This window comes from Herpailurus yagouaroundi, unplaced genomic scaffold (genome assembly GCF_014898765.1).
Source record: "Herpailurus yagouaroundi ecotype Mexico unplaced genomic scaffold, PumYag 29, whole genome shotgun sequence".
Lineage (NCBI taxonomy): Eukaryota > Metazoa > Chordata > Mammalia > Carnivora > Felidae > Herpailurus > Herpailurus yagouaroundi.
In genome coordinates, this window is record NW_024412377.1 from 30,938,781 (window position 1) to 30,965,568 (window position 26,788).

General features: G+C 43.2%; 1 long non-coding RNA gene across 4 annotated transcripts in view; it reads right to left on the reverse strand.

Moving 5' to 3' along the window:
• The window catches only part of LOC121043830 (uncharacterized), a 235,215-nt gene that overhangs the window by 146,975 nt on the left and 61,452 nt on the right, over positions 1 to 26,788 (reverse strand). For all 4 annotated transcript variants that reach the window (XR_005797020.1, XR_005797019.1, XR_005797022.1 and 1 more), the window contains exon 2: positions 1,712 to 1,931. This is a non-coding gene — a long non-coding RNA (uncharacterized LOC121043830). The remainder of the gene's footprint in view (positions 1 to 1,711; positions 1,932 to 26,788) is intronic.

Here is a 26,788-nt window from a genome sequence, read left to right on the forward strand (position 1 = left end):
GAAGAATCTAAGGCTTCGTGAGAACGGGGACCTTATCTGTCCTGTTCATTTCACTTGAAATACAATGCCTGGCATTCAATAAATATTTGCTTAATAAATGAATGAATGCATTGTGTTTATCCTGAATCTCTGAGACCTTCCAGCATAATGTCCCAAACCTCTAGGGCATGAATATTTCATTTGAGATGCTTGGGCTTAAAGCTTCACAGCTGGTAAGTAGATGGCCAAAACCTGAACTCAGGCTTGCTGACTCCACATATCATGCATTTCCGACTATTCCAAACTGCTCTCATGTGTTAAAATAAGCCCTCAGAGTTTTAGCACAGCTGTGTTCAGAATACACGTAGGAACTACATAAAATATGCTGACAGCTAGTGTCCAAATAACAATTTGGAGGATTAATGGGACTCTAAAACTCACGTGAATTGATGTTTGCTTTTCTGATGTGAGCTATCAACATGCTCCAAGTTAAAATCATATCCTGCCTAACAGTATATGAAAGAATGGGATTGATCTGTTGCTAGCCTACTTTCTCATTTTGTCATGGCAATAACAGAAGGCACGTTATAATTTTCTTATTGCTTATAGCTTCTGTCGAAGGTAAAACCTTTTTATCTGATAGTGTTAGCAGAGAAGACTGATCAACAGAGTAATAACATTAGCTGATTATCTACCATGAGCTAGGTACTTACTCATTTACATATTTTAATTTTTATCCATTTATTGCATATTTATTGAATACTTTCCATGTGGCAGGCACTGTGCTACAGGAAAGGGAAACAACACTTAGCACAGGCTAGGGAGATATTACAGATTAAAGTGCACTGATTAAGATGACAAACTCTGGAGTCAGAAAGATCTGAGTTCAAACCCTGGCTTTGCTGTAGCCTGTGAGATCCTGGGCATACACAGTTAACTTATCTTTGTCTTATTTGCTTCATTGCATGAAATTGTTCTTTAACTTATATACAGTTGTTTTGTGAGTCTTCAGTGAGATAATTTAAATGTTGTACTTGCCATGCCTGACAAATAGGAGTTGCTCAATTAAATGTTATTTTTATTATCAGATGGTCTCTATCTTCAAGTTGCTTACAATGAGTGCAGAAAACAGACATAAGCCTTCACACTTAATTTCTCCCAAAATGTTCTGAGTGTTATTTTTCCCCTTTATGAGCGAGGAAATTGAGAATTTCAAGAGTTTGTTCAAGGCCTTCATTAATGAGTAAATGAGGCAGAATTCAAAATTCAAAGATGTCTAAGTCCAAAGCCATGTTATCTTCAATTATCTGAATGAAGAATTGAGACAGTGGTTCCAGTCCTGACGTTAATGGTTCTCAACCCTGGAGAGAGTCTATAAAGCACCAACTGCCAGGACCCTGTTCCAATTCAATTAAATCAGAGTATCAGAATCGAGGCTGAGTAGGGCATCAAGTTTTTTCAAAATCTCCTCAGGAGATTCTAGCAGGCAGCCAGAGTGGAGACCCACTCAACTCTCTGAAGACTCTTCCAGCTTTAACAGTCTGATCCTTTTATATATGGTGGCGGTTGTCAGAATGAGATCAGTGCTTGTAGAAGCAGGGATATTCCAGGACTTCCCTCCACTGTGGCTCCGTGTCACCCCTGTGTCCTTTAGAGGAAAGGCCCAGGGCAGGTGGAGCTCCCTTCACCTAGGGCCACCGCCGTGGGTTGTAAAACCCAGTAAAGTACCCACCTGGCATACCCAGCAGCTGCACGAGTGCTGGCAAAGGAGGCTGGTGAGAATCCAAGCTCCCTCTTCAGGGCTGGGTCGACAGATCAACGGTATCCTTCACACATGGAGGAAGAAGCGGCCTGGGAAATGTCCCAAACAGATGCAGCTGTTCTTTGTTGCTGGAGAGGATGCCAATAACATTTTGTTCCTTGGGGTTCTCAAGAATGAAAAGTGTGCATAGCTATAAAAACAAATAAGCCCATAGGGATAATCATCATACTAACCTAAATGTCATATAGACACATATTTAAGTTAATTAAGTCATAACCGATATTTTGACCTATTCTGCCACAGACTTTACATTGAGATATTCAATAAAGGGAAGAAAAACAGTTCATCAACCATGGGGTGCCCTCTGGGATATGTCAGTCACTTAGCATCAAAGCTTCTGCAGCTCCTGAAACTGGGGTCATTTTAGGAACTCATTCCAGAGTCCGGTCCACATAAATCTAACCTGTCCACTCTCTGATTCGCTCCTCATAGCAATTCTGTGAGATGCATAGTCAAGCATCACTATTCTTATTTTACAGAGTTAGGAACTGAGGCTTAAAAAGGTTAAGTGATTTGCTCGCTGACCAGAAAATGCATATCCTACATTCAAGCATGCCCCTCTGGATTCTATGTTCTTTTTAAAAAAATTTTTTTTAACGTTTATTTATTTTTTTGGGACAGAGAGAGACAGAGCATGAACGGGGGAGGGGCAGAGAGAGAGGGAGACACAGAATCAGAAACAGGGTCCAGGCTCTGAGCCATCAGCCCAGAGCCCGACGCGGGGCTCAAACTCACGGACCGCGAGATCGTGACCTGGCTGAAGTCGGACGCTTAACCGACTGCGCCACCCAGGCGCCCCTGGATTCTATATTCTTAAGCTGACTACCTACACAGCTCTTCCCATCAAAATCTGTGCAGAGTGAACAGAAGACAGGAGCTCTTCAACTCCAGAGATAGGCTAGATCGGGTTATCAAAGATAGAGGTCTGCTCAGGTGTGTTACAGAAATAAAGCGACTATTTTTATACGCCGAGTACCAAGACCGCATGCAGTGCGCAAAGACACCTTTCTCTGGAATCCTTGCTCAGATAAATGAACTATTGAGGGGCTAGAGCATCATGGAACAAACTCAGTTTTATCCCACCCACTGCCTCTGTTGGATCTCTCTTCCTCATAGCTTAGTGGTACCTCAGACAGACGCCTTATCTTTTTCAGTCGGTCAGATATCAAGGATTTCTCATTTTCAAATATTAAAAAGTCCAGTTCATTTAACACAAACCTTCAGTCTCCCATATATTTTCAAAGCGCACCTCCTCCCCCGTTCAGGCCTGACCCGAACTCAAATACTTGAATTAAGGAAGGGAGGTGGGTATGGACCAGTTCCTTACTTACCCTAAAACACCTTCTCCTCAACTTACTCTGCTGCTTCTAACTACTTCAGAACTAGGGCAAGGAGAGGGAGGAGGGGCAGAGAGGCAAAAAGCTGTATTTGACCAGCATTGGACCAATATGGTCATGGCGTCCACTACTTGACAAACCATGGCTTTTTCTTTCTTACATCACTTTTGTTGGTTTTTGGAGACCTCCTTGCTGGAGACATCTCCCTGAAGAGATTAATATCCCCTGGCTGACCACTCACGATCCCCTTAGCTCCTATAGGACAGCTGACCCATCAGTCTCTGCCAGTTTGTCTAGTCCCCACGGGCAGACCCTTTGGGTGGGGTCCTTTCAAGGCAACCAGAGCCTGGCTTTCATCTGAGGTGTCCTCCCTGCCCCACAGAGGACAGGGTGACACCCACCCCTGCCTGCAACAGATGGAAGTGTTATTTGCTGTCCCTTTGGCCTCTCTCTTCACCCTACACTGGGGACAAGTCTATCAATATTTCCCCTTCAGACTTTGCATGCTCTGTGCCCTGCCAACTCTAGACAACACTTGTCAAACTTCCCTGAGAGTTCTCTCTGAATCCATGGCCATCTTGGGTTTCTGTAGTTATGTAAGCAACTAGTTTGGAGGTGAGTAGTCAACATCCCATATATTCAACCCTTTCCCAGCTCCAATCACAAACTCGATTTGAGTAGGAAGAGGGGCGGAAATATTCTGTTCAGGGGAATCCTCTCTGACTAACCTCACAGCATTGCTATTGCCTTTTTTGTGTGTAGGTGAGGGTGGGTGATATGCTATAGGTGGTAAAACTCGTTCCAAGTTCTTAGCAAGTCTTACTGATACTCTAGCACCTTCTGCCCTCAGCTTTGGAGCCTGAGTCAATAGGACCATCCTCATTCATATCGTGCTACAGAAGTAAGAGAGCTGGCCACCTCTCTGGGCTGCCTTAAATGCAGTCCTTCTCAGTCACACTGATTTTTAAAAGGAGAACACTGTAATTAAAGTAAGTAATCGATTAAATTTAAGCAATCAAATTACCTCAAGCTGTTTTCCAACATTCAGTTTTAATATTCAGAAGCTTAAGCTTTGTTTGTCTTTTCTAACCATAGGACAATTCCTAAAATTACTTGGAAAGTGTGGGAAATGCTTGTTTTTCTTTTAGGGGTATGGAATAATAAACCAGGTATAATACAGAAAAGCAATTCAAGGACCCTTAGATCCACCAATCATTTAACAATAAAGAAGTCTTAACAAAAGGGGCATCATAATATAAGCTTTTGAAAACAGTGTTCCCCTCTTTCACTAGTGCTTGGCTGCAGAAGAAACTTGAAATCAGTTGAATTCTCAGACTATGTAATTCCTATTTACATCCCTGGGGAGACAGAAATATCAAGAGAATATTTTTTAAAGTTTATTTATTTTGAGATAGACAGAGAGAGGGAGAGAATGAACAGGGAAAGGCAGAGAGGGAGTGAAAGAGAGAGAATCCCAAGCAGGCTCCACACCTCCAGGGCAGAGCCCAACACAGGGCTCAAACCCATGAACCACAAGATCATGACCTGAGCCCAAAACAAGAGTCAAATGCTTAACGAACTGGGCCACCCAGGTGCCCCAAGAGAACATATTTTTAAATGCTCAGTAAAACTACAGATTTGAAGAAATATAAATCTTGCCAATCATATATATGAAATCTCTTCTATTTGAACAGGTTGATCTATAAGCTGTTCTTTCCAGGTCATTTTTCTTCCTTCTTCTAGAGAATCTGTGTGAATCATTGTGGCCATAAAACTATACGACTGAACACTGCTAATTACATGACTTTTAACTGGAAGAGAACAATGTTTTAGTTCTCCATCTCTTGATGGAGCCGTCTTACTCAGCCATAGATTTTTCTATCAGCGTGCAGCCAAAAGTTGGGCTTCGCTGGTCAGAGGGTCTGACTGTCTGTGGAAGATTCAGGCACGGCAGTCAACAAGACTCAGAGGGGCAGCTTCTGCGGCTTTCCTAGAACCTTGTTCAAGCTGGGCTTCTGCCCGGCCAATGGGGGGCCAGCCCTGTCCTAGAGCTGGCGGCACCCTGGCCTCCCGCACCCCACGGGCTCTTGGCCAGATCCCTCTGCCCTGACCCTGGATGGCAGCAGGACGCCCAGGCACATAGGGACAAACCTCCTCCGCTTTCCACTCTGCCATGACATCAGCCGGTGCAAGAAGTGCCAAAGTATAGGAGATTGGTTTAATAACTGATTTAGCCATTTCCCTCAAGATAAAAATAATGTGCCTCTGAATTACAACATGTTTCCATAGTAATATTGAACACAGTATCTGTGGGCCAGCAGGACCAACAATGGCACCCAGCTCAGTATCTTCCTTCCAAGTGCCCCCACATGCATCAGCTCATTGGGACCTGACACTGATGGGAGGGAGGGAGGCTGCACTAATATTATCACCTCTCTTTAAAGCCATGGAAAGGGGTCATTGCACTGGATGAATCTTGCCTCGAGTCACTAAGCTAGGTACTTTCCAGTCAGAACTGAAAGCCCTATTTCCTCATCCTCACGGTTCCTACCGCATTAACTGAGGAGAAGAAGGCTGCATGGCATTTTTTTTTTAATGTTTATTTTTGAGAGAGAGATAGAGTGTGAGCAATGGAGGGGCAGAGAGACCAAAGACACAGAATTGGAAGCAGGCTCCAGGCTCTGAGCTGTCAGCACAGAGCCCAGTGAGGGGCTCAAACTCATGAACTGGGAGATCATGACCTGAGCCGAAGTCAAACGCTTAACTCACTGAGCCACCCAGGTGCCCCTGCATGACGTTTTTTAAAGAATAGGTTTGTTGTTGTTGTTTTTTTTTTTCTGATTATAGAAGTAATGTGGATTCTTAGGGGAAAAAAAAAGAGGAAAAATACAAAGCACTAGGAAAAACAGAAAAATTGCCCATATTCCCAGACAGGATGAGTGCTATTAACATTTGGATGTATAATCTCATATGTACATTCTTCTTTAAAAATGGTTTCATACTGTGCACACTGTGTTTAATAAGTTCCTTTCATGTTCTTCCCAATTATAAAGGTAACATATGCTTATTACAGGAAAACCAGAAAACATGGATGGTCATAAAGAACATCAAAACCATCTCATAAACCCACGCGTTAAGAAGCAGTTTCACTGAATTTGACGTTTAGAAAGCCCATAAAGTTGCAACACGTCTCTAACGCAAGGGTAAGATGTTTTAGGAAGAGTAAGGAACCAATACTCCGCCATTTAGAATCTAAGCTGATTTGTCTGGAATGAATGTCTCTTTATTCCAGCTTCCCTATCATAAATACAGGCAAGAATTTCCAATTACCATCACAAGAATGTTTTGGGATCGATGATAGAACATTCATTGGGAGTTTTGAAGGTTCTGAAAGAAACCTACCATCTCCAGACCATGAACCACACTAATTCAGATTAGGTTTCTCCTTGCCAGGCCAGACCACATGGAACTGGGGCCACGTGAAAACAGCAGAAGGTGGTTTGGCCGGAGATACAAACTCGAGCTTTATCTAGGCCAGGGAACGGAAGGGGCTGACCAAGCGAAGGAGAATGGGGAAGCCCATTGTTCTTCTGTCCAGGCCAAACCACCCAAGCCACATTCATGTGCAGGTGCTAAAGATTCTATGAGGGAGACAGTGTTGTCTATTCTAGGACTTGCATACCAATTTTTCTTTGAAAAAAAAATTTTTTTTTGCTATATCTCTCATTGCCTTGGAAATGATAGCCCGAATGCGGAATGTTCCGCCATCTAATCTAATAACAATCTCGATCATATAGCTGTACCTACATAAATTGAATAGACACGATGTCTTAACCAGCCAAATGGCAGCACCAAGTTGAAAGTATTCGGATGCTACAGAACATTAAGTCTCAAAGGTAACTCTCAAGATGATTTTGGGTCATGGCTGCGAAGAGGACTCGAGAAGAAGGCACTGAGGTTACCTGGCTAAAATAAAACAGAACAAACTCACCACACAAATGAAAACATGAAGCATACTCCCAGTGTAGTCAGTGCACTGTCATCTCCTATGTCCTTGCACCATGTGCTTCCCAGGGCGGGCCCCTCCTCCGCAAAAGTCCTACTCATTTATGGCAAAAGATACCTCTGTCCATGCAGTTGCCCCTAAGCCAAATTCCCCAGCATTATTCCTGACACCTCCCTCTTTCCCATTCCCCATATCTAATGAATTACTGAGCCCTGCTGATTCTGTTTTCTAAGTGAGTCTCAAATCCTCACTTTCTTCTACCCCTACTTTTGCCAGCACTGTCCAAGCTACTGTCACCTCTCATGTAGTCCACTGCTATCCACTTCTCGGTGGCTCCCATTTCTATTCTTGCCGTCCCCCCCCCCCCCCGTCAGAGTGACCCTTCGGAAAAACAGAGCTGACAGTGTTTCTCTCCTGCTGAAAACCCTCCAATGGTTTCCCGTAGTTCTTTGAACTAAAGAGTCATTTCCATACAGTGAAAATCACTCTTTTGAGTGCGCGATTTTGACAAACGCACCTAGTGACGTAACCACCATGGCATTCAAGATATAGAACAGATCTTTCCTGGGGTGCCTGGGTGGCGCAGTCGGTTAAGCGTCCGACTTCAGCCAGGTCACGATCTCGCGGTCCGTGAGTTCGAGCCCCGCGTCAGGCTCTGGGCTGATGGCTCGGAGCCTGGAGCCTGTTTCCGATTCTGTGTCTCCCTCTCTCTCTGCCCCTCCCCCGTTCATGCTCTGTCTCTCTCTGTCGCAAAAATAAATAAACGTTGAAAAAAAATTAAAAAAAAAAAAGAACAGATCTTTCCTTGTGAATAAGAAAAAGCTGGTATAAAAACTCAGTTTTGTGTGTGCGTGTGAAAGTAAGTTTTCATTCTATTTGGGTAAATACCTGGGAGTGGCATTTCTGGGCCATATGACAAACGGGTATTTAACTTCATAAGTAACTACCAAGCAGTGTTCCAAATGGGCTGTACCATTTTGCATCCCTGCGTTGTAGGATCAAGTCTGAACTCCATATTAGGTTTTCCAGGGTCCTCTTCTTTTGCCTCCTGCCTGTCCCAGAAGCCAACTACTGGTTTTTATTTGATCCACAGGGTGATTTCAAAAACCTGGGAAACATCAAAATTCGTGACTTATCTTGAAAAATCTGAAGATGTGACAATGCTGAGTCTGTAATTTCCATGGAAAAGCCTTCTGAGCCGAGTGGTGACAGACTGTGCCTCTAGGCAGCATGCATTCTCTCCGGTTTGCCACAGCCCTTGACACGCTGGTGCCGTGTACCTGCCCTTCACTAGCTTAGGTTACTTGTCTAAAGGCATGAGGTTTGATGCCCCACAGTCAATGCTTCAGGGCCATGGTGCAGGGAGTTTGGAGACTGGGGCCGGTCCCCTTGTGTATTCCATTTCTCTTTCTGGCACATTTAGGTGGGTGACCTCCAAATGGAATGACTATACAGAGTAACCTAAACCTCAGGAAGTCAAGAAACAAAGGCGATGCCCCAAAGAGCTCTGTGATGAGAGGGAGGCAGGGAAGCAACCGTGAAGAGGGCGTCCCCCTACCCCGCTCAGGCCATAGACACTTACCTGTGTACAAAAAAGCCTGTGTGGTCTGCAATGCCAGCTGGCAGTGACCCCGCTTCTCCCTTGATGATTTAACTTAGCCTGGAGTCTAGATTACTGTTCTACCGAAGCACCAGTGCATCTCAGGCAGCACTGATCTGAGTTACAGTCTGGCTCGGGAGAGCTCTGGAAGACAGCTAGAAGAAATTTTCCACGCCAGCTTATGTAATCCGGTCTCTACCGCAAATCCTGGCACATGGTCACTGAATAAATCCTTACTGAAGATGAATGAACTTCGTGCAAGTTACTTCTCCTCCTGCTTCATCTGTAAAGCGATGAAGCTAACGCTAAAGACTTCCCAGGGCTCTAGAACTCTGTAGTTCTATGGATGTCTAAGTAGTTTCAAGCAAAGTAGAGGTCAGCAATAAATACCAGGGGTCTCTTCCATTTCCTGGTCATAGTAAAACAGATTTTAATAATGGCAGAAAAAGAATCAGGAAGGCTCCGATTTTCCAGGGCTGAGCGGAAATAACGCTATTAGTCATAGCTGCGTTTCTCAGCATTGGTGTCAGGGTGCATAGATCAGACGTTTACATTTTGCATATGAGTGGAGTTTATTTGCCAGAAATGAATTCATCAGAATTTGCCTCCAGGACTCAAGACACGTGGCTGTAATGGGTGTGATACACAGGTAAGGCCTGTGCGGTCCGGCCAGGTGACTGGGGCTGCCCTGCTGGTGTGGTTTAAAGAGCACGTTCGGGCTCCTTGCCCAAGAATTTTCTTCTGTTAGCCTGCCTCGGTGCCTAAAATTCCCACTTGTAGTCTCACCTTTGAGTTAAGGCCTTGAAAGATGGTGTTCAGATGCTCCAACATGTCGGGAGAGGTGTTAACCCAAAACGTTTGCATGTGTTATCATGTTCGGAGAATAATTTTCTCCAACCATGATGATATTTGTAATCCATTATTGAGCACTAATCCTGTACCAAGCACTTTACATGCTGCTGAGTGTGTTTTATTTCCCATCATGTGCTCAGCTACCAATGTGACAGGTACCGTATCTACGTTTGTTTACAGGGGTAAATGTAGGCTTGGCAAGAGTCAGAGGTCACACAACCCTAAGGGGATTCAAACCCAGATCTGCCAGTTCTAGATTTCCTCTACTTTTTTTTTTATGGCATAACCTACATGCACTGAAGTATACAATCTTAAATGTATAGCTCAATGACTATTTACATATGCACACCCTCACTTAACTACCACTCAGACCAAAATAGAGATCATTTCCAGCATTCCTTCATGTCCCCTGCCAGCTGGCTCCCCCAGTACCACTCCCCTGCAAGAGGAACAGAACCCCCTAAAGCTTAACCATTTGGTTCTATGAAAGGGGTGGTCGCCCAGGCAAGCTCAGGGAGAAAGAAAATGGTCCAAAACAAAGAATATGGGGGGGGGGGAGACATCATGGGGGAGCTGCCTCAGAGAAAGACAGGGACTTGTCCTCAGGCACCACCTGCCCCTGCAACGGACCCAGCCACCGCCCAGGTAGCTGGGACAACAAGCGGCATCTCCGAAGCACGTGTGCAGAGACGGTGCGGGAGCACAGGATGTGCATAGCGCTGGTCTCTCCCACTGCCGGGAATCCCAGTCTCTAACAAGAAGCAGGATGCTGACAAATGAAAAGGAGATGTATTTGCTGGCACACAGTCCATGGAGTGGGAAGACAGGCCAACCCAGGGCTCCCACAGGAAGTTTCAAACCCACTTTGTAATGCTTAGTTGAGCTATCATCAACTTTTCCCAGATCCAATACTGTGTTTTTACTTTGCTGACTTTAAATCAGACTTCTCTGATTGTCCTTGTGTCGGCCCAACAGTTTGGGATGCTAGTTGGGAATTCTACAACCTCGCGGGCTTCTGCACACCATCGACTGCATTCTCTTCAAGAGAGCTCTTCGGCAAGCTGTTGAGTTCTTGCCAGTTATTCCTTAAACAGGCATCACTGTATCTCCAGATCTGAGGTCCTAAAGATCTGACAGGTGTAGGAGGCACACCTCAGAGAAACTCCGTGACTTCACCTGTGGGGCAGCGGTGGCCAAAGATGAGACGCTACATATGTAGGTTTCTGCCGACGGGGAAAGAGAAGCATGATCTTGCAAAGGCGGGCGAAGGTTGCAGAAGGAGGGAGGAAGAGAAAAAGGCGAATGAAGAGCAGGAGAGAAAGAGAAGAAACAGAAAAGCGCTGAGAGGGAGAAGGAGGGAGGGAGGCAGTGAGAAGGGAAGAGTGAGGGATTGAGGAAGAAGAATACAGAGAATAAGTGGAGGAAGGAGAGATGTGGTTCAGACTTTGAGAGGACAACAGGGGACTCTGTGAGACAAGCGAAATGGAGTTTTGAAGGCTTAATTATCCGTGTGAATTGTCAACAGCCGGAACAGCTGAATAGTGCCAACCACCTACCTCCACGCGTGCCCACAGAAAACTAGACACGAAGCACTGCAAATATCGTTCTGCCCCGCAGTGTCCGAAAGTGCACTTACCCTTAGCAGATAAGGGGGTTCCTATAAACATAGCTGCGGAAACAGGTTTGGCCCTTGTCGGTCACGTCCAACTTACATAGCTGAGAAGCTCTCACAGGTGGAAGCAGTAAAAGCAGACGGAAACAGTTTGGGGCTGCCCACTCTCTACAATTTCCATGGGGGAGATTTCTTGAGCTGTCATCAATCATGCTAAACCGGACACACTGCCTTTCAGACTAAGAAGTCAGGGGAACACGAACTATACCTGGAGAAAGGTTCTATCTGTCTATTTAAAACTTTTTGTCCGGTGTTTACAGGTGGTAACCCCTCAGCTGAACCTGAGTCTCCCAGAATGGTGCATCCCGACTCCTGTTCCCCCCCCCCCCCCCGGAGGGCTGCAGAGCCCACGTGTTCCTATAGGTGTTTGTCATCAAAGTTAGAGACGGCCTCAGAGGTGCGCTAAGTGGTGGGTCTGTTCAGTTAGGTTTGGGAGTGATAAAACATTTTAATTTTTTACCACTGATTTACCAATTCAGTCACATCCCTTGCTAGTCAAAAGATACCAAATTTCAAAAGACTAAACCTCTACCAATAAAGAAACTCCTTTTGAAGAATATGAAAACAGTGGCTCAAATGTATGATATTCTATTGGCATTTTTCCTAACTTGATAAACATAGAAGTGCTGCTAATCATGACACAGAAGTTAGAATTCTGAACCTAGCCATCTATGTTCACATCTTAGGAAACCTGTTCACAGAAGGCATCTGAGTGAACTAGAAACACTGCGGGGGGGGCGGGCACCTGGGTGGCTCAGTCGGTTAAGCAACCGACTCTTGATTTCATCTCAGGTCATGATCCCACGGCTTTGTGAGTTCGAGTCCCATAGCAGGTTCTGTGTTGATTCTGCTAGAGCCTGCCTGGGATTCTCTCTCTCTCTCTCTTTCTTCCCCTCCCAAGCTTGCACTCCGTCTCTCTCAAAACAAATAAACTTAAAAAATTATTTCAGAAACATTAGAAATTAGATGACTTTAGTTTTAGTACTTTGTCATCCACTAAATGGGAATTATTCTTTGGGTAAGTCATTATTTATTCATTAATTCCAGAAATAATTTCTTGAGCACCTAGCATGTGTCAGACTCTACCAATCCCTGAGAATATAGAAAGGCCCATTCCTACCACCCTGTACTTCCTCACAGAAAGTAAGCAAGTTGTATCTAATTGTTTCAAAGCCTACTGTGTAATACTGGTCTTCTCACATTAGAAGTATCAACTACTCAAGAGAGCTAACTGTGTTATCGATTGTTCACCTTTCTTTCTCCAACAGCTAAGGCGATACAGGCCCCGTGGTATGTGCTCAGCAACTACTCGTCAAATGAGTGCGTTTATCTTAAGTTAACATTTCCAAGGGCGCCTGGGTGGCTCAGTCAGTTAAGCCTCTGACTCTTGATTTCCGCTCAGATCATGATCTCGTGGTTCGTGAGTTCAAGCCCCATGTCAGCGCAGAGCCTGCCTGGGAATCTCCCTCTCTCCCTCTCTCTGCTCTTCCCCCCTGCTCTCTCTCTCTCTCAAAATTAATAAACTTGAAAAAAAATTTAACATTTACACAACTTACACCCATTATTTCATTCAATCGTCACAACAACCCTATGAGGTAAGTCCTGTTCTCCTCCATTTTACAGTTGGGGAAACTGAGAAAAAGAGAAGCAAAGAAATTGGCCATAACTCACATAGCACAACTGGAATTCAAACCCACAAAATCTGAAGCCAGCATCCATGCTCTTATATTATACTATACTGCCTCTGAATGGACCAATGAATAAACTAATAAACGAATGAATGAATGAATGAATGAACCTAAGTAGTTCACAGCCTGTGGGTTTTAGGATCATTAATTACAATATGAAGATCCCGGATAGCACTCCTAAACTTTTCCACCAAAGTTTAGTACAAGTTCATTTAACTAATCACTTTCCTAATCATCAGCAGGTACCCTCCATTTGGTAATTTGTTATTTAAAATGTACTATCTGATGTACAGGAATGGTTAAGGCCAGTGGCCTGTGTCCTCTCCAGCATGCCCTTTATTTCTGTTACTGACACTTGAGTTGTACCATCCTCAAACCTGTGTGTGCCTTTTGTCTTATTATAATTATATGATTTAATTAAATGTTCTTTAAATGCATAGATTATGACGACAGAAGGAAATGGAGCTGTTGTTTCTATGAAAGCTACACTGATTAGGCGGTAAATATGCAAGGATGGATTTTTATCTGTATGTTTGAAATATTTAAACATAGACAGTGAGGGGCGCCTGGGTGGTTCGGTTGAGCATCTGACTTTGGCTCAGGTCATGATCTCGCGGTCTGTGGGTTTGAGCCCATATCAGGTTCTGTGCTGACAGCTCAGAGCTGGGAGCCTGCTTCGGATTCTGTCTCCCTCTCTCTGCCCCTCCCCCTCTCGTGCTCTCTCTGTCTCAAAAATAAATAAACATTTAAAAAAATTTAAAAATAGACAGTGAATGCTGGAAAGCTAAGTAAAAACTTTTGAAATATTTAAGAAATGCAAGTCACTTGCATTTGCAAATTGCTTCCAAATAACACGTGGAAGAGACAACAGTAGAAGAATTGTAGAACATCTTGACAGATTTTTCACTTAGATTGCTTTGCTGGTGGCTTTAGATTTTCACAAAGACCAGGCACGCAGGGATATCAGACAATAAGAAAATCCAGTAAAGGAAACCACTCTCATAGAAATCCCCTTAGACCAACATCACAAGGGCACAAATATATACTTACATATTTTATATGTGATGTATATATTCTATAATATTCATAAAATGTATGTATTTATGTGTCGTATATTTTAAGAAAAAATAAGACATTTCAGGCAAGCATGCATCATTTTCTAGGATTCTCGTATTTAATCGTTTTAGTGTGTGCACATAGGTTTCAAGAAACTTCTTCAAAGTCTTATGTTTCATCCTAAAGTCTGTAAGAACTTTGCACCCAATTCCGTGGTAGACATGAATATTGTTCACCAAATATTTCTAATGCTTCTGGTCACACCGCAGAATTGCATCTCCCTGACCCTCTCTGAAGATGGATGGCTCCATATGACACTCTTTGGCCGATGAAGTATATGAAAGGAAATGACAGGTGAGTATGTCAAGATCCAGTTCATGATTTATGAGTTGTATTTTCCTCCACTAAGACAATACACAAAGTTCTACAGAGAGTCTGTTCCATGGGTCTGCATCCTGGGATGAGGACAATGTGGAGCACAGGCCCCAGCTGCCCCTCGTGGGGGTGCCCCTCGGGGACCTGTTGCAGGAATGAGAAAGAAGCTTTGTTGTCTTCAATCACGGAGATCGGAAGTTTTTTTGATACTGGAGCATAATCTAATCTATCCCGACTAATACGTATTCCACGATACATTTGTACCTGTTTAAATATGTACATGTATTACCCTCCAAATCTGAAGGTAAACACTGAGCACTCCAGAGAGAGACCACATTTACCCAGTGGCTGTACTGCCTACCCTTTCCTCCCATAGGAGAAGTATAGAACCGATGTCTCTAAGAATCCCTCCAAATGCTAAGATTATGTCATGTTGTGTATGAGGAAAGAACAGAAACCCACGAAAGTTGTGCCGATGTCGCTTAAATAAACCAAATAAAATAAAATAAAATAAAATTAATTTGATTGGAGAGCTATTATATCTGATCGTCAGGCAACTGATTAGATTTCCATAGAGTCAATCTGATTTGGTTGTTATTGTTTTGATTGTCTTAACGAGGCAACTGGATTGCACGGTGATCCAATTGATCATTTTGGCAATCGGCCTGCCGACCGTTGGCCATTTAGCCGGTGCCACGGTTTAACCCCAGGACGGAATGTGAAATTAATTCACTCGCGTGCTGCATTCAAGCATTTTTTCCTACAAGCTGCTGTGTGTCAAGTACTGTCACAGCATGAAAAAATATTTATCAGCTGTAAATATTTAAAATGTACTCTCTTCCCCCTGTATACATGCCACACCAAGAGATCTAAATATTTTGTGATGCTATAAACTTCGATTGGGTCATGCTTCACTTACTTCCCTGCAGAGCTTCATGTCAGCATCCCTTAGGATCAAAAATTGATCACGCCTTGCCCTTACAAACAACCGATTCTGATGCCACTGATTCAAAATGCAACTATTTGTGCGAATGGTGGAAGACTGGACTCCAGCTCCAGCAGACCGGCGACTCGTCTGCTCTCTTCGTGATCGCGTGCACTCAAACAACGCTCGGGCTTGCTGCAAAGACCAGTGAATGAATAAGTGAATGAGCAATTAGCCAATGATGGAGAAGAACCGATATTCCCTTATTTCCGTTATTTTCCAGAAGTGAACGGAGTGGTTTTCTGAACACATGAAGAGCAACAGCTTCACGGTTAAGTGCTCTGGGTTTGCAGTGACTTGAGCCTGGATTTGATTTCTGATCTCACTGTGGCAGATATGAACTTGCCACTCCCCTGTCATGAGGTAGTCAGCTTTCCCACTGTATTGAATCTAGGTGACTTCTGAGCAATATAATTAGCAGAAGTTACGGTGCACCAGTTACAAGATGTCACCCTTAACTGACCTGGCGGTTTCCGCTTCCTGTCTTTTGGAAACCCAGTCACCAGTTAAAAAAAAAAAAAAAAAAAGCAGAATCCTCTGAAACATGAAGGTTCTGGTTGGATTACTCCTTGGATGATGCACACACAGAGAAATGGTACATTCTGAGAGAAAATAGGACCCGTTGGATGTGCTTTACCTTTGGGACTCACAATTGCAGTAGGGACTTGGCTATACAGGTTTGAAACTCAAAAGAGACATGTGCATTGGAAATGTAAATTTGAGAGTTAAGAGCAAATAGATGGCACCTGGAGACACGGATAGTTAGTAAGATACAGGTGAGATTATCTTTAAAAATAAAAAGCATAGAGGATCAGAAAAGAAAGTGGGCCTGATTCATAAATATGAGGAATACCATCCCTTAAGGAAAGGGCAGAGGAAGAAAGCTGTAAGAGATTGAGAACAGAAGGTCCAGAAAGGTGGTGGAAATGGAGGAGAATCCTGGATCGCGGAAGCAAAGCAGAAGGACTTCGAGAAAGAAGGTGCAGTCAGCCATGTCAAATGCCGCTGAAGGGTCAAGAGAGCTGACAGGGAGGACAGGGCTGTGTGGCAAGATCGAAAAGCTGAAGTCTCTGTTTTCCACAACCTCTGGCAGCTGGGGTTTTAGATCTGAATGAGGTTTCAATAATTAGGTGCATTTGCTTGAGATTTGGAAAGTGAAACTGAGCCATCTTTCTGGAGCTTTTGGCTGTTTCCATGCCCTTTGGCGATACATTTATGAAAACTGAAACCCAGTGCTGCTTCCAGAGAGCACCACTAGCTAATAACGTAGTGACCACAAAGGCCATCAAAAGCCACGTCCAGGGGTGCCTGGGTGGCTCAGTCGGTTGAGCATCTGATGTCTGATTTCAGCTCAGGTCATGATCCCAAGGTTGCGGGATCGAGCCCCACGTGGGGCTCTGCACTGGGTGTGAAGCCTGCTGGGGATTCTCTCTCCCTCTGCCCTGCCGCTGCTCACTCTTTTTTGCTCTCTCTCTAAAAATAATAAAAATTAAAAAAAAAAAAAGGGACACAGTGGGTGTAATGTATCAACAAACACTATGAAACTGAAAGTCCACAGATTCCATTCCATCAGGCTTTCAGATCTGGACACGGCACACAGAAGACTCTGGAGTGCCATCTGCCTTAAAGTCAAAGAACACGACCCAGTTACATCATAAAACAGGTTAGTTTGCATTAACCCACTTTGGCTGCAAGGAGAGCTGAATATGGGAAATTAAGATAGGGAGAAGGAATGTTTGAAGGGTAGGCATGCAGAAACCCAGCTCCAACCCAGCCCCAACAGGGCTTTGGGGCTATGGAGATGCGAAAGCAACAGACAGACTTACATGAGAACAGCAAAGGGACTCAGGCTGGCTTCTCCTGTACGTTGAAAAACTCGCACAGCTGAGAAGGTACCAAGTTCAACCGACAGTGGTTGCCGACTGGAGCTGAAGGATTATGTTTACCTGAATGGTGCACATGTTTTGATAAGATCAGAAGACTTTTCAGCTGCTACGATTGGTGACAATTTTAGAAGGAACCTAGGACGTACAAAGCTTTTCCCATTTAGTACCTTTCTTCCACAGCTTTCTTCTGAGAGAGATGGGAAAAGGAATCCATCTCGTTACTCCTTGGGCTAAATTTTGGCAAGGCAAGGTTGAAGAACTTCCTAAGGTCAATAAGCAGAAGCAATCCTAAGACTTTTGAGGAGACGTCCCAAATACATAGTTGTTCCCTGTTTTTAAAGAACCCTACTTCAATTCATTCCTGTCACATCCCTATAAGGAAAATAAGGCAAGTGTTCATACTTGTTTCCATTTCACGGATGAAGAAACTGAGATCCTGGGGAGTTTGACTTAACTAGTTACTATCACTAAAAGCAGCAGAGCAGTAGAATGTCAGTTTCACCTTTCCTGGTCTTTTGGTGAACGCTGTAAGTGGATTAAAGACAGTCCACCTTGATTTGCAAAAGTAGGGGCTTGCACAGTTGCTGAACCTATAAAACTCATGAAAAGTCACCAAGAAATACATTCTGGGGTAGCCTGGGACTTCAAAGTCAAGAGACATATTCTGCACTATTCTAACCAAGCTACGTAAGTAATAGCTATGTTGATACGAGAAAATGACAATATGAAAATAGAGTACTGTAGTTAACGGTTTCGCGCTGATTGGCACTGAATGTCTAAAACTGCCTCCATTTTTTTCCACTCCCAAGTTTGCCCAGTCTGCTGTGAGGATGCCTGGAGGCTCAAGAGGGCCGTAAGTATTCATAAGAAAATGACCAATCTTCTTATGTCTTTCTGCTCTGCGGGTCCATTCTCACCTCCTCCCTTGAAACTGAAATATAACGCAGCACTGGGGCACCTGGGTGACTCAGCCTATTAAGCATCCAACTTTGGCACAGGTCACCATCTCCTGGTTCGTAGGTTCGGGCCCTGCATCAGGCTCTGAGCTTTAAGCACAGAGCCTGGAGCCTGCTTCGGATTCTGTGTCTCCCTCTCTCTCTGCCCCTCCCCTGCTCATCCTCTGTCTCTCTCTCAAAAATAAATAAACAACAACAACAAAAATGTAATGCAGCACAGCTACGAGATACATGCCATAATTTTTCACAACTTTCCCTTTTGCCTCTACCAGAGATCAGAGTTTTGCCATCCTTATCATGACGTTAATTTTGGTTATGTTCTGAACACAGACTAAGGGGGTCTTCAAGGCTACGGGTGACTGACAGTGTTTAGACAAGTCCAATTAAGTGTCTTATGTTTGGACAATCTTGGGAAGATAAATAAGTCACTGAAACTCTCATTATGCAAACTGCCATCTGGCCATGGCGATGTTTCTCCTGGGAAAGTAATGAAGATTTGTGTCTGGAGAAAGGGTCCAGCCAGCTGAGTGCACCCTGCCCAGAGTAGCATTCCTATCACGGAATGAACTGAACGAAGCATCCAGTTCAACTCTGTTTATGCGTGTCACTGTTCTCCCTATCCTTGGACTCCCTTTCCAGCTTTGTTTCTCGGCGAAGTTGTGAACTGAAGAGACTTCCTTCACTCAGGTTCTTCAGACGGGCTTGTGGTGACGAGGCAGTGCCCAAAGGCGACTTTGGCTTTGGCCAACACACCTGCATCCTGCTATTTGAATCCCAGGGCCTCCCGCTGCCCCCTGTTCTGCCCTTAAAGTGCCTGTCTTCTCCCAGGACTCCCTTCTACCCCAGGTAGAGCCCTAATATAAGCAAAAACTAAAGGAGTTTTCTAGTTCTTCCAGAATTTACACCTGGAGCAGTAACCATCCTCCCATGTCCCTTGTGTCTGTCCCCTCCCTACATCCCACGGGCATCTGCGAGTGAAGCTTATGAAGATCACAGAAGTCACTAGGAAGATCAAAGAAATGCGTATGCAAACTAATTTTTAGATAGCATCATGAGATTTTTGTAATAATTTTGTTAAGTTTGTTAGCGCCATGGTGATTATGCAAACTTTTAAAATTGTTCCTAAGCTGGGGATACATCCTGAAACATCACAGATGAAATGGCATAATGCCTGAATTTGCTCTTTAAATACTTCAGAAAAAAGCAGTCATGATGGAGACAGAAATCACACGATTTATTCTAACAGGAAATTTAACATAAGGGATTATTAACCAGGTCGCTGACAAGCGAAGAGAATCAAAGGGATCATGGAAGTAGCCACTGCAGGAAGCAGTTACTGCCCTCGGGTTGGAAAACAAGGGAAGGGGTTGGAATTATCAAGACCTAGAGGCTTGGAGGAAGCTCCCCACTCAGCTGGACACAGAACTCTGAGAAGACCACAGAGTCTGAGCTCCAGGAAGGGCTGGGGACCTGAGTTCTCTGACCTCCTGGGGCTGGTGCCTTTGGGAAGAATGGTGAAGCTTATTGTGTGAGTGTCAGAAAAATGACAGCTAGATACTATTGTCACCCTGGGAAGGGACTGCCACTGGGGGAAAGTGGCACTGAAGGGTGGTATTAGCAGGACGCAAACAGGAAGAGACAGGTCCCCTCTTGCTCCTCCAGCCTCCGTCTCCCCGTAGCACCTGCCATGGGCAGAGTCCAGCAGTCCATGCACAAAACTGGAATGAGGTTTGAAGAGCCCCAGCCCCCAGCATCTCAAAGAGAACATGCAGGGGTGGGTTTGGAGGTGAGATAACAGCTCCACAACCAGTACGAGGGGGATACACACGCAAGATTGGCAAATAGAGGCTAATGGTTGAAACTGGGTGATGCACACGTAAGGACTGACCTGCTACCTCTGCATATGTTCGAAACTTTTCTGTAACATCAAGTTAGGATAAAAAGGGGCTCACTTGAAAAAGAAATCTTCTTTTCAATTTTGCTGTTATTATTATTATTCATATATCAAAAATTAAAAAAAATGATTTTAATGGAAATCGGCATTACCTGGGTGGCTCAGTCTGTTAGGCATTTGACCTTTGATTTTGGCTCAGGTCATGATCTCATGGTTCGAAGGATCAAGCCCCACATCAGGCTCTGCCCTGAGAGCACGGAGCCTGCTTGGGATTCTCTCTGTCCCCCTCTCACTGCTTCTCCCCTGCTTTCATGTGCTCTCTGAAAATAAATAAACATTAAAAAATTATAATGGAAATTAGAAAAAAATTAAGGATCTATCTACAATACTGCTGTTTACAAAAAACAAATTTGTTTTTTAAAAATATTTAACAGCATTTTAAAGATTTCCTTTATTAAGAATCTCAAACCTTGGGGGGAACTGACCCATGCAATTCACTGTAACCCTCCCAGCCCCTCACTATAGCCTCTTCTTTACTTTAGACAGAGTTCTTAGCCTCCACCTCCATTTAAGGATATGACCTAGCTCGTTGTCAGGCTGCCGAATGGCACATATAAGTGAGTGTCTCCTTACCTTTTCTCCATGCATCTTTCTTCCATTCCTTTCATCATTACTACTCTGTTCTAAAAACAAAACAAAACAAAACAAAAAGTAAAAAAAAGGCTTATCTTATTTTTGAGAGAGAGAAAGCACAAGTGGGGGAGGGGCAGAGAGAGAGAGGAGGACAGAGGATCTGAGGGAGGCTCTGTGCTGACAGCAGAGAGCCCAGGGCAGGACTCAAACTCAGGGACCATCAGATCACGACCTGAGCCAAAGTTGGACGCTCAATGAACTGAGCGACCCATGCTCCCTACTTCTACTCTCTTCTTAAACTCCCTCCAATTAGTCCATGGACACAGTGTAATCTACAAGGTTCAGTGGAATCTCAAAGAATGGTTGTTACTGGAAATGACCAGTTAGCTCAAATGGTGCTCTCCGTGTCTCCCATGCCAAGATGGGATGTTTCATTCTTCTTTCTAGGCTACAGGCGGCCTCTTAGAACCAACATGGAAATAGTCATACAATGGGTTGGGTGGCAGCTGGAAGAATATAAATGGTAACTCCTAGGGAGGGACTGCACTGTGATCCCTCAGCAGCTGGAGAAACACATGCACTGATCCTGAAAGGGGACCAGGGAGGCACCTCACAGACTATACGTATGGTTCCGAACCTTGTTTTTCAATGTAGGAGCATGTCCTGGAGATGTGTGCTTTTTAGTAGTTAGATTGATCTTATTCTTTTTAACAGCTACATAGTATTCTAGAAGATGATGTACCACTGTCTTTTGCTGGTGGACATTCAGGTTGTTTCCAGCTCTTTACTGTCAGAGACAATACTGCAGGCCAAATAGGTTTCCAGCTTCTGTTAATGACCGAGGTAAGTCCTTACCAGAGGATGCTCTTTCCCTCTGGAAACAATGGTAAAGCCTACATAAAATTCAAAGGCAAGAGGTGCCTGGGTGGCTCAGTCGATTGAGCCTCTGACCCGATTTCATCTCGGGTCATGACCCCAGGGCAGTGGGGATTGAGCCCCACATCAGGCTCTGCACTGAACAGAGGCTGCTTGGGATTCTCTCTACCCCCCTCTCTCCCTCTGCCCTTCCCCTGCTTGTGTGCTCTCTCTCTCTCTCAAAGTAAATAAATAAACAAGAAAAAAAAAGAAAATTCAAAGGCAAATACCTGAAGTCACTGGAGAGTGAACAGAAACAGAAAGACCCTTGTGGAGAATAAATGCTTGGAGGAAAGGAGTGCTGTGAGATAGGTTCCCCAGTTCTGCTGCTTTCAGTCTGGGATTAATGTGGTCCACTTGGCATTTGGCAGCCTGGTGGTGAGGGCACTGATGGAAAAACCCACAATCTTTCCAGTTAGTAGGATCAGGAAAGTGACGCCGGGGAACGGTTACTCAAGTGAATGGAAGGGAAGAGAAAGGAGACAGACAAAGGATCCCTAAATTAAGTCTACCCATGTCTCAGGCTGACCTCTGAACCACGCCTTTGCAGAGCAAACAAAGCAGCCCAGCTGAAGCAAAGGACTTAAACCAGGAGCAGAGCTGCTGCCTGAAGAGAGAGTTTTACAGTTCAAGCCTAGCCAAGACACTTGCCTGCTAAAGCAAAGCAAACAACACACATTAGAGAAAAACAGCACACCCGAATCTTCACAATTTCACATTCCTAATGTACATGATACATTGCAAAATAACTTGACATAGGAAAAATCAAGAAAATGTAGCACATTCTCGGGAGAAAAGAAAATGAACCACATCTGACCCCGAGTGAACCAGATGTTGAAACTAACAGGTACCTTCATTCTTGATGAAGCAGAATATGCTCTCAGTGAATGAAAACACAGGGAAGCTCAGCAGGAATATTTAAACCAAAAAAAAGTGGAAATTCTAGGACTAAAAAATAAAATATCTGAAATTTTCAAATTCCCAGATGCACTCAATAACTAAATGGAGATGTAAAAGAGGAGTAAACTAGAAAATAAAGTCAATGAAATGATCGAAGAAGATGAACAAAAAGAAAAAAGATTTTAAAAAAATGGACAAGGGACCTCTCAGATAACATCAGATGGTTTCACATACAGGTAATCTCAGAAGAAGAAGAAGAAAGAAAGCACAGGGCAGAAAATATTTGAAGGAATAATATTCAAAAGTTTTCCAAATTTGTTGAAAACCAGAAATGTAGAGACTCCAGATGCTCAACACCAGTTAGAATAGATATAAAGACTAATGTTGAAATACATGATAATTACACTGTTGAGCAAAGATAAATAACAAAGCTTGAAAGCAGAGGGAAAAAAGACACATTGCATATATATACATTACAAACAAAATCCAATTAAAAAAATGAATTCTCATCAGAAACTGTGGAGGCCAGAAGAGAGTTAAATAATACCTTTAAAGTGCTGGGGGTGGGGGTGAAAAACTATCAATCCAGAATATCTCATCCAGCAAAACTATCCTTCAAAGATAAAAGCAGAATAAAAGCAATTTTAGATAAAAGAGAATTAAGAGACTATGGCCCACAGATCTGCCCTATAAGAAATGCTAAGGGAAATTCCTTAGGCTAAAAGGAAAAGATTCTAGATGGAAATTTGGATCCTCACTAAAGAATGAAGAGCGTTAGAAATAATTACAGCACACACACACACACACACACACACACACACACCCCTAAGAAATTGAAAATATTTCTCTTTTTTTCTCTTAATTTAAAAAATCTGTTTAGAACAAAGAGTATGGCATTGTCTTGTGGGATTATAATATAGATGTATGTAATACACATAACAACTACAACGCAAAGGACAGAGCAGAGGAGGATATGGTTCTATGCATTTGCAAGTTTTCCACCTATTACACAAATCGCTACCATGTTAACTGTGAAAAGGTAAGGATATATATTGTATATTACTAGCCAACCACTAAGAAAAATATGCAAAGAAGAATAGCAAAGGGCCAGTAAGAAAATTTAAATAGAATTTAAAACATTCAAATAGTTTTAAAGGCAATGAATGAAAAATGTAGGCTAAAAAAATAGAAGATACGGCTAAAAAAAAAAAAAAAACCCAAAAAATAAAATGATAGACAGACATACCCAAGCAAATAATCACATCAAATATTAATGGATTAAACAATTCAGTCAACAGAGATGATCAGAATGGATTTTAAAAACTACTGTTTACCAGCGAGACACTGTAAATCTGAAGACACAAATAGGCTCAAAGTAAATGAATGGAAAAATACATCTACACTACACAAATAGAAAGCATATGAAGGCTGCAGTGACCATATGAATATGAGACAAAATAGATTTCAAGATGTTGTAGGTTGAGTTGTGTTTTCCAGGAAGATGTTGAAGCCCTAACCCCTTGTACCTGTGAATGTGACCTTATTTGGAAATAGGGTCTTTGCTGATGTAATCAAGTTGAGATGAGGTTATGGTGGATTGGGCTGGACTCTAATCCAACAACCAATGTCCTTATAAAAAGAGAGAAACTTGAACACAGAGACACATGGAGAGAAGGCGGCTATGTGATGGCCGAGGCAGACTTCAGATTGATACATCCACCAGCTAAGGAACACCCAACAGAAGCCGGAAGAGACAAAGAAAGGCCTGGAGCCTTCAGAGGAAGAATGGCCCTGCCAATACCTGGGGTTGGAACTTCTAGCCCCCAGAACTAAGAGAGAATACATTTCTATTGTTTTAAGCCACCAATGGGCGCCTGGGTGGCTCAGTCGGTTAAGCATCCAACTTCACCTCAGGTCATGCGCTCATGGTTCATGGGTTCGAACTACACGTCGGGCTCTGTGCTGACAGTTTGTGGCCTAGAGCCCGTTTTGGATTCTCTTTCTCCCTCTCACTGCCCCTCTGCCACTTGTGCTCTCTCTCTCTCCCTTTCTCTTTCTCAATAAATAAATAAATAAATAAATAAATAAATAAATAAATATCAAAAAAAAATTTTTTTTTATTTTTTTATAAAAATTTTTTTTTTCAACGTTTATTTATTTTTGGGACAGAGAGAGACAGAGCATGAACAGGGGAGGGGCAGAGAGAGAGGGAGACACAGAGTCAGAAACAGGCTCCAGGCTCTGAGCCATCAGCCCAGAGCCCGACGCGGGGCTCGAACTCACGGACCGCGAGATCGTGACCTGGCTGAAGTCGGACGCTTAACCGACTGCGCCACCCAGGCGCCCCTCAAAAAAATTTTTTTTCAAATAATAAACCCCAAGTTTGTGGTGCCTTTTTTACAGCAATCCTTAGAAACTAATACATGAGACAAAAAGTGTTATCAGAGATAAAGGGGAATATTTCATTATTATAAAAGGGTCAGTTCATAGAGGAAGGCCTAACAATAATAAATGTGCATACAACTAATGAAAGTGTTTCAAAATACATGAGGTAAAAATAGCATTAAACACAAAAATAGACAATTCCACAATCAGAAATCTTAGCACCTTTTCATCAGCAACTAATAGAATAAATAACAAGGCAAAAAATAAAAAGAAAATCAGCAAAGACACAGACGATCTAAGAAAAACACTACCCACCGCCTAAATATATAAAGGAAGGGAGAATTGTTTGCCTTGGAACATTTTCTTCTGCTATCCACACTTTTTCTGTTGTCCTCAATTATAGTCTTGGCCTTTCTTCAGATATGCAACATATTTACCCTATTTCTCCCTCAAATTTGTGGTTGCAAATGTTTTTAGTTTCCTTTTTAAAAATGTCCTTCATCTTACATCATTCAGACAGCATTTTTTTTTCTTCTTGGTCAATCGTTTTTTTTTTTTTTTTTTTAATTTTTTTTCAACGTTTTTTATTTATTTTTGGGACAGAGAGAGACAGAGCATGAATGGGGGAGGGGCAGAGAGAGAGGGAGACACAGAATCGGAAACAGGCTCCAGGCCCTGAGCCATCAGCCCAGAGCCTGATGAGGGGCTCGAACTCACGGACCACGAGATCATGACCTGGCTGAAGTCAGATGCTTAACCGACTGCGCCACCCAGGCGTCCCGGTCAATCGTTTTAAAGTTTTCTTTTCTTATTGATGCTATCTTTCACACATTCCTCCTTTCTGTTTTGTCCTAAATTTATTCTTCTTCTTATAGATTTCTCATTTCCTTAAAAAGATAATAGCAAACACATCCAAATGCTCTAAGTATATTCAGTCTTTTAATTATTTACAATAACCATAAGAAGCGCCATTTTATTCCTATTTTATAATGAGGACGTGAAGGCACAGAGATGTCGAATAACTTAGACCAGACCACACAGCCAGTAAACGGCAGAGCTAGATCCTAACCAGGCAGTTGAGTCCCAGTTTCTGTGCTCTTAACTATTGAGCTATAGAATTTGTTTTCCTAGACTGCCAATTAAAGATATTGACTCCTTTTTAATGATAACCTCTCTTTCATTTCCTCTTTAACAACTGCTTCATTTTCAAAGATTTGAGTCATTCTATCAGTTATGTTACTCTTCCTCAAATTACTTTTCGCTAGCTCCTTTATCATCATGAAAACAATTTTCTTTCTAAGCCTCCTGTGGTAGACTGAAAAACACCCCTTCAAACATATCCATTCTTTAATCCCTACAGCCTGTAAATGTGATTTCATATGGCAAAGTTTTGGCAGATATGATCAATTTGAGAATCTTCGGATGAGATCATCTTGGGTTATATGGGTGGGCCCTAAATGTAATCACACTTATCCTTAAGAGAGAAGTGGAGGCAGATTTGACACCCCCAGGGAGAAGAAAGAAGCATGTAGGCAGAGCAGAGAGGGATTGGGAGTGGAGTGATGTATCCATGAGCCAAGGAATGTGGTCGTCACCAGAACCTGGGAAAACCAAGCAACCGATTCTCCCCTATAGCTTACGAAAGAAGCACAGCCCTGTTGCCACTTGACTTCTACCTAGGGCAGCTGACTTCAGACTTCTGGCCTCCAGAACCATGGGAGAATAGATTTCTATTGTTTTGAGCTTCTTAGTTTGTGGTACTTTGTTACAGCAGCTGCAGAAAACGCATACACTCCTTCCCTCAGCTACACCGTTAAAATCTTTCGTTAGTTGCCTTCTTTCATGGG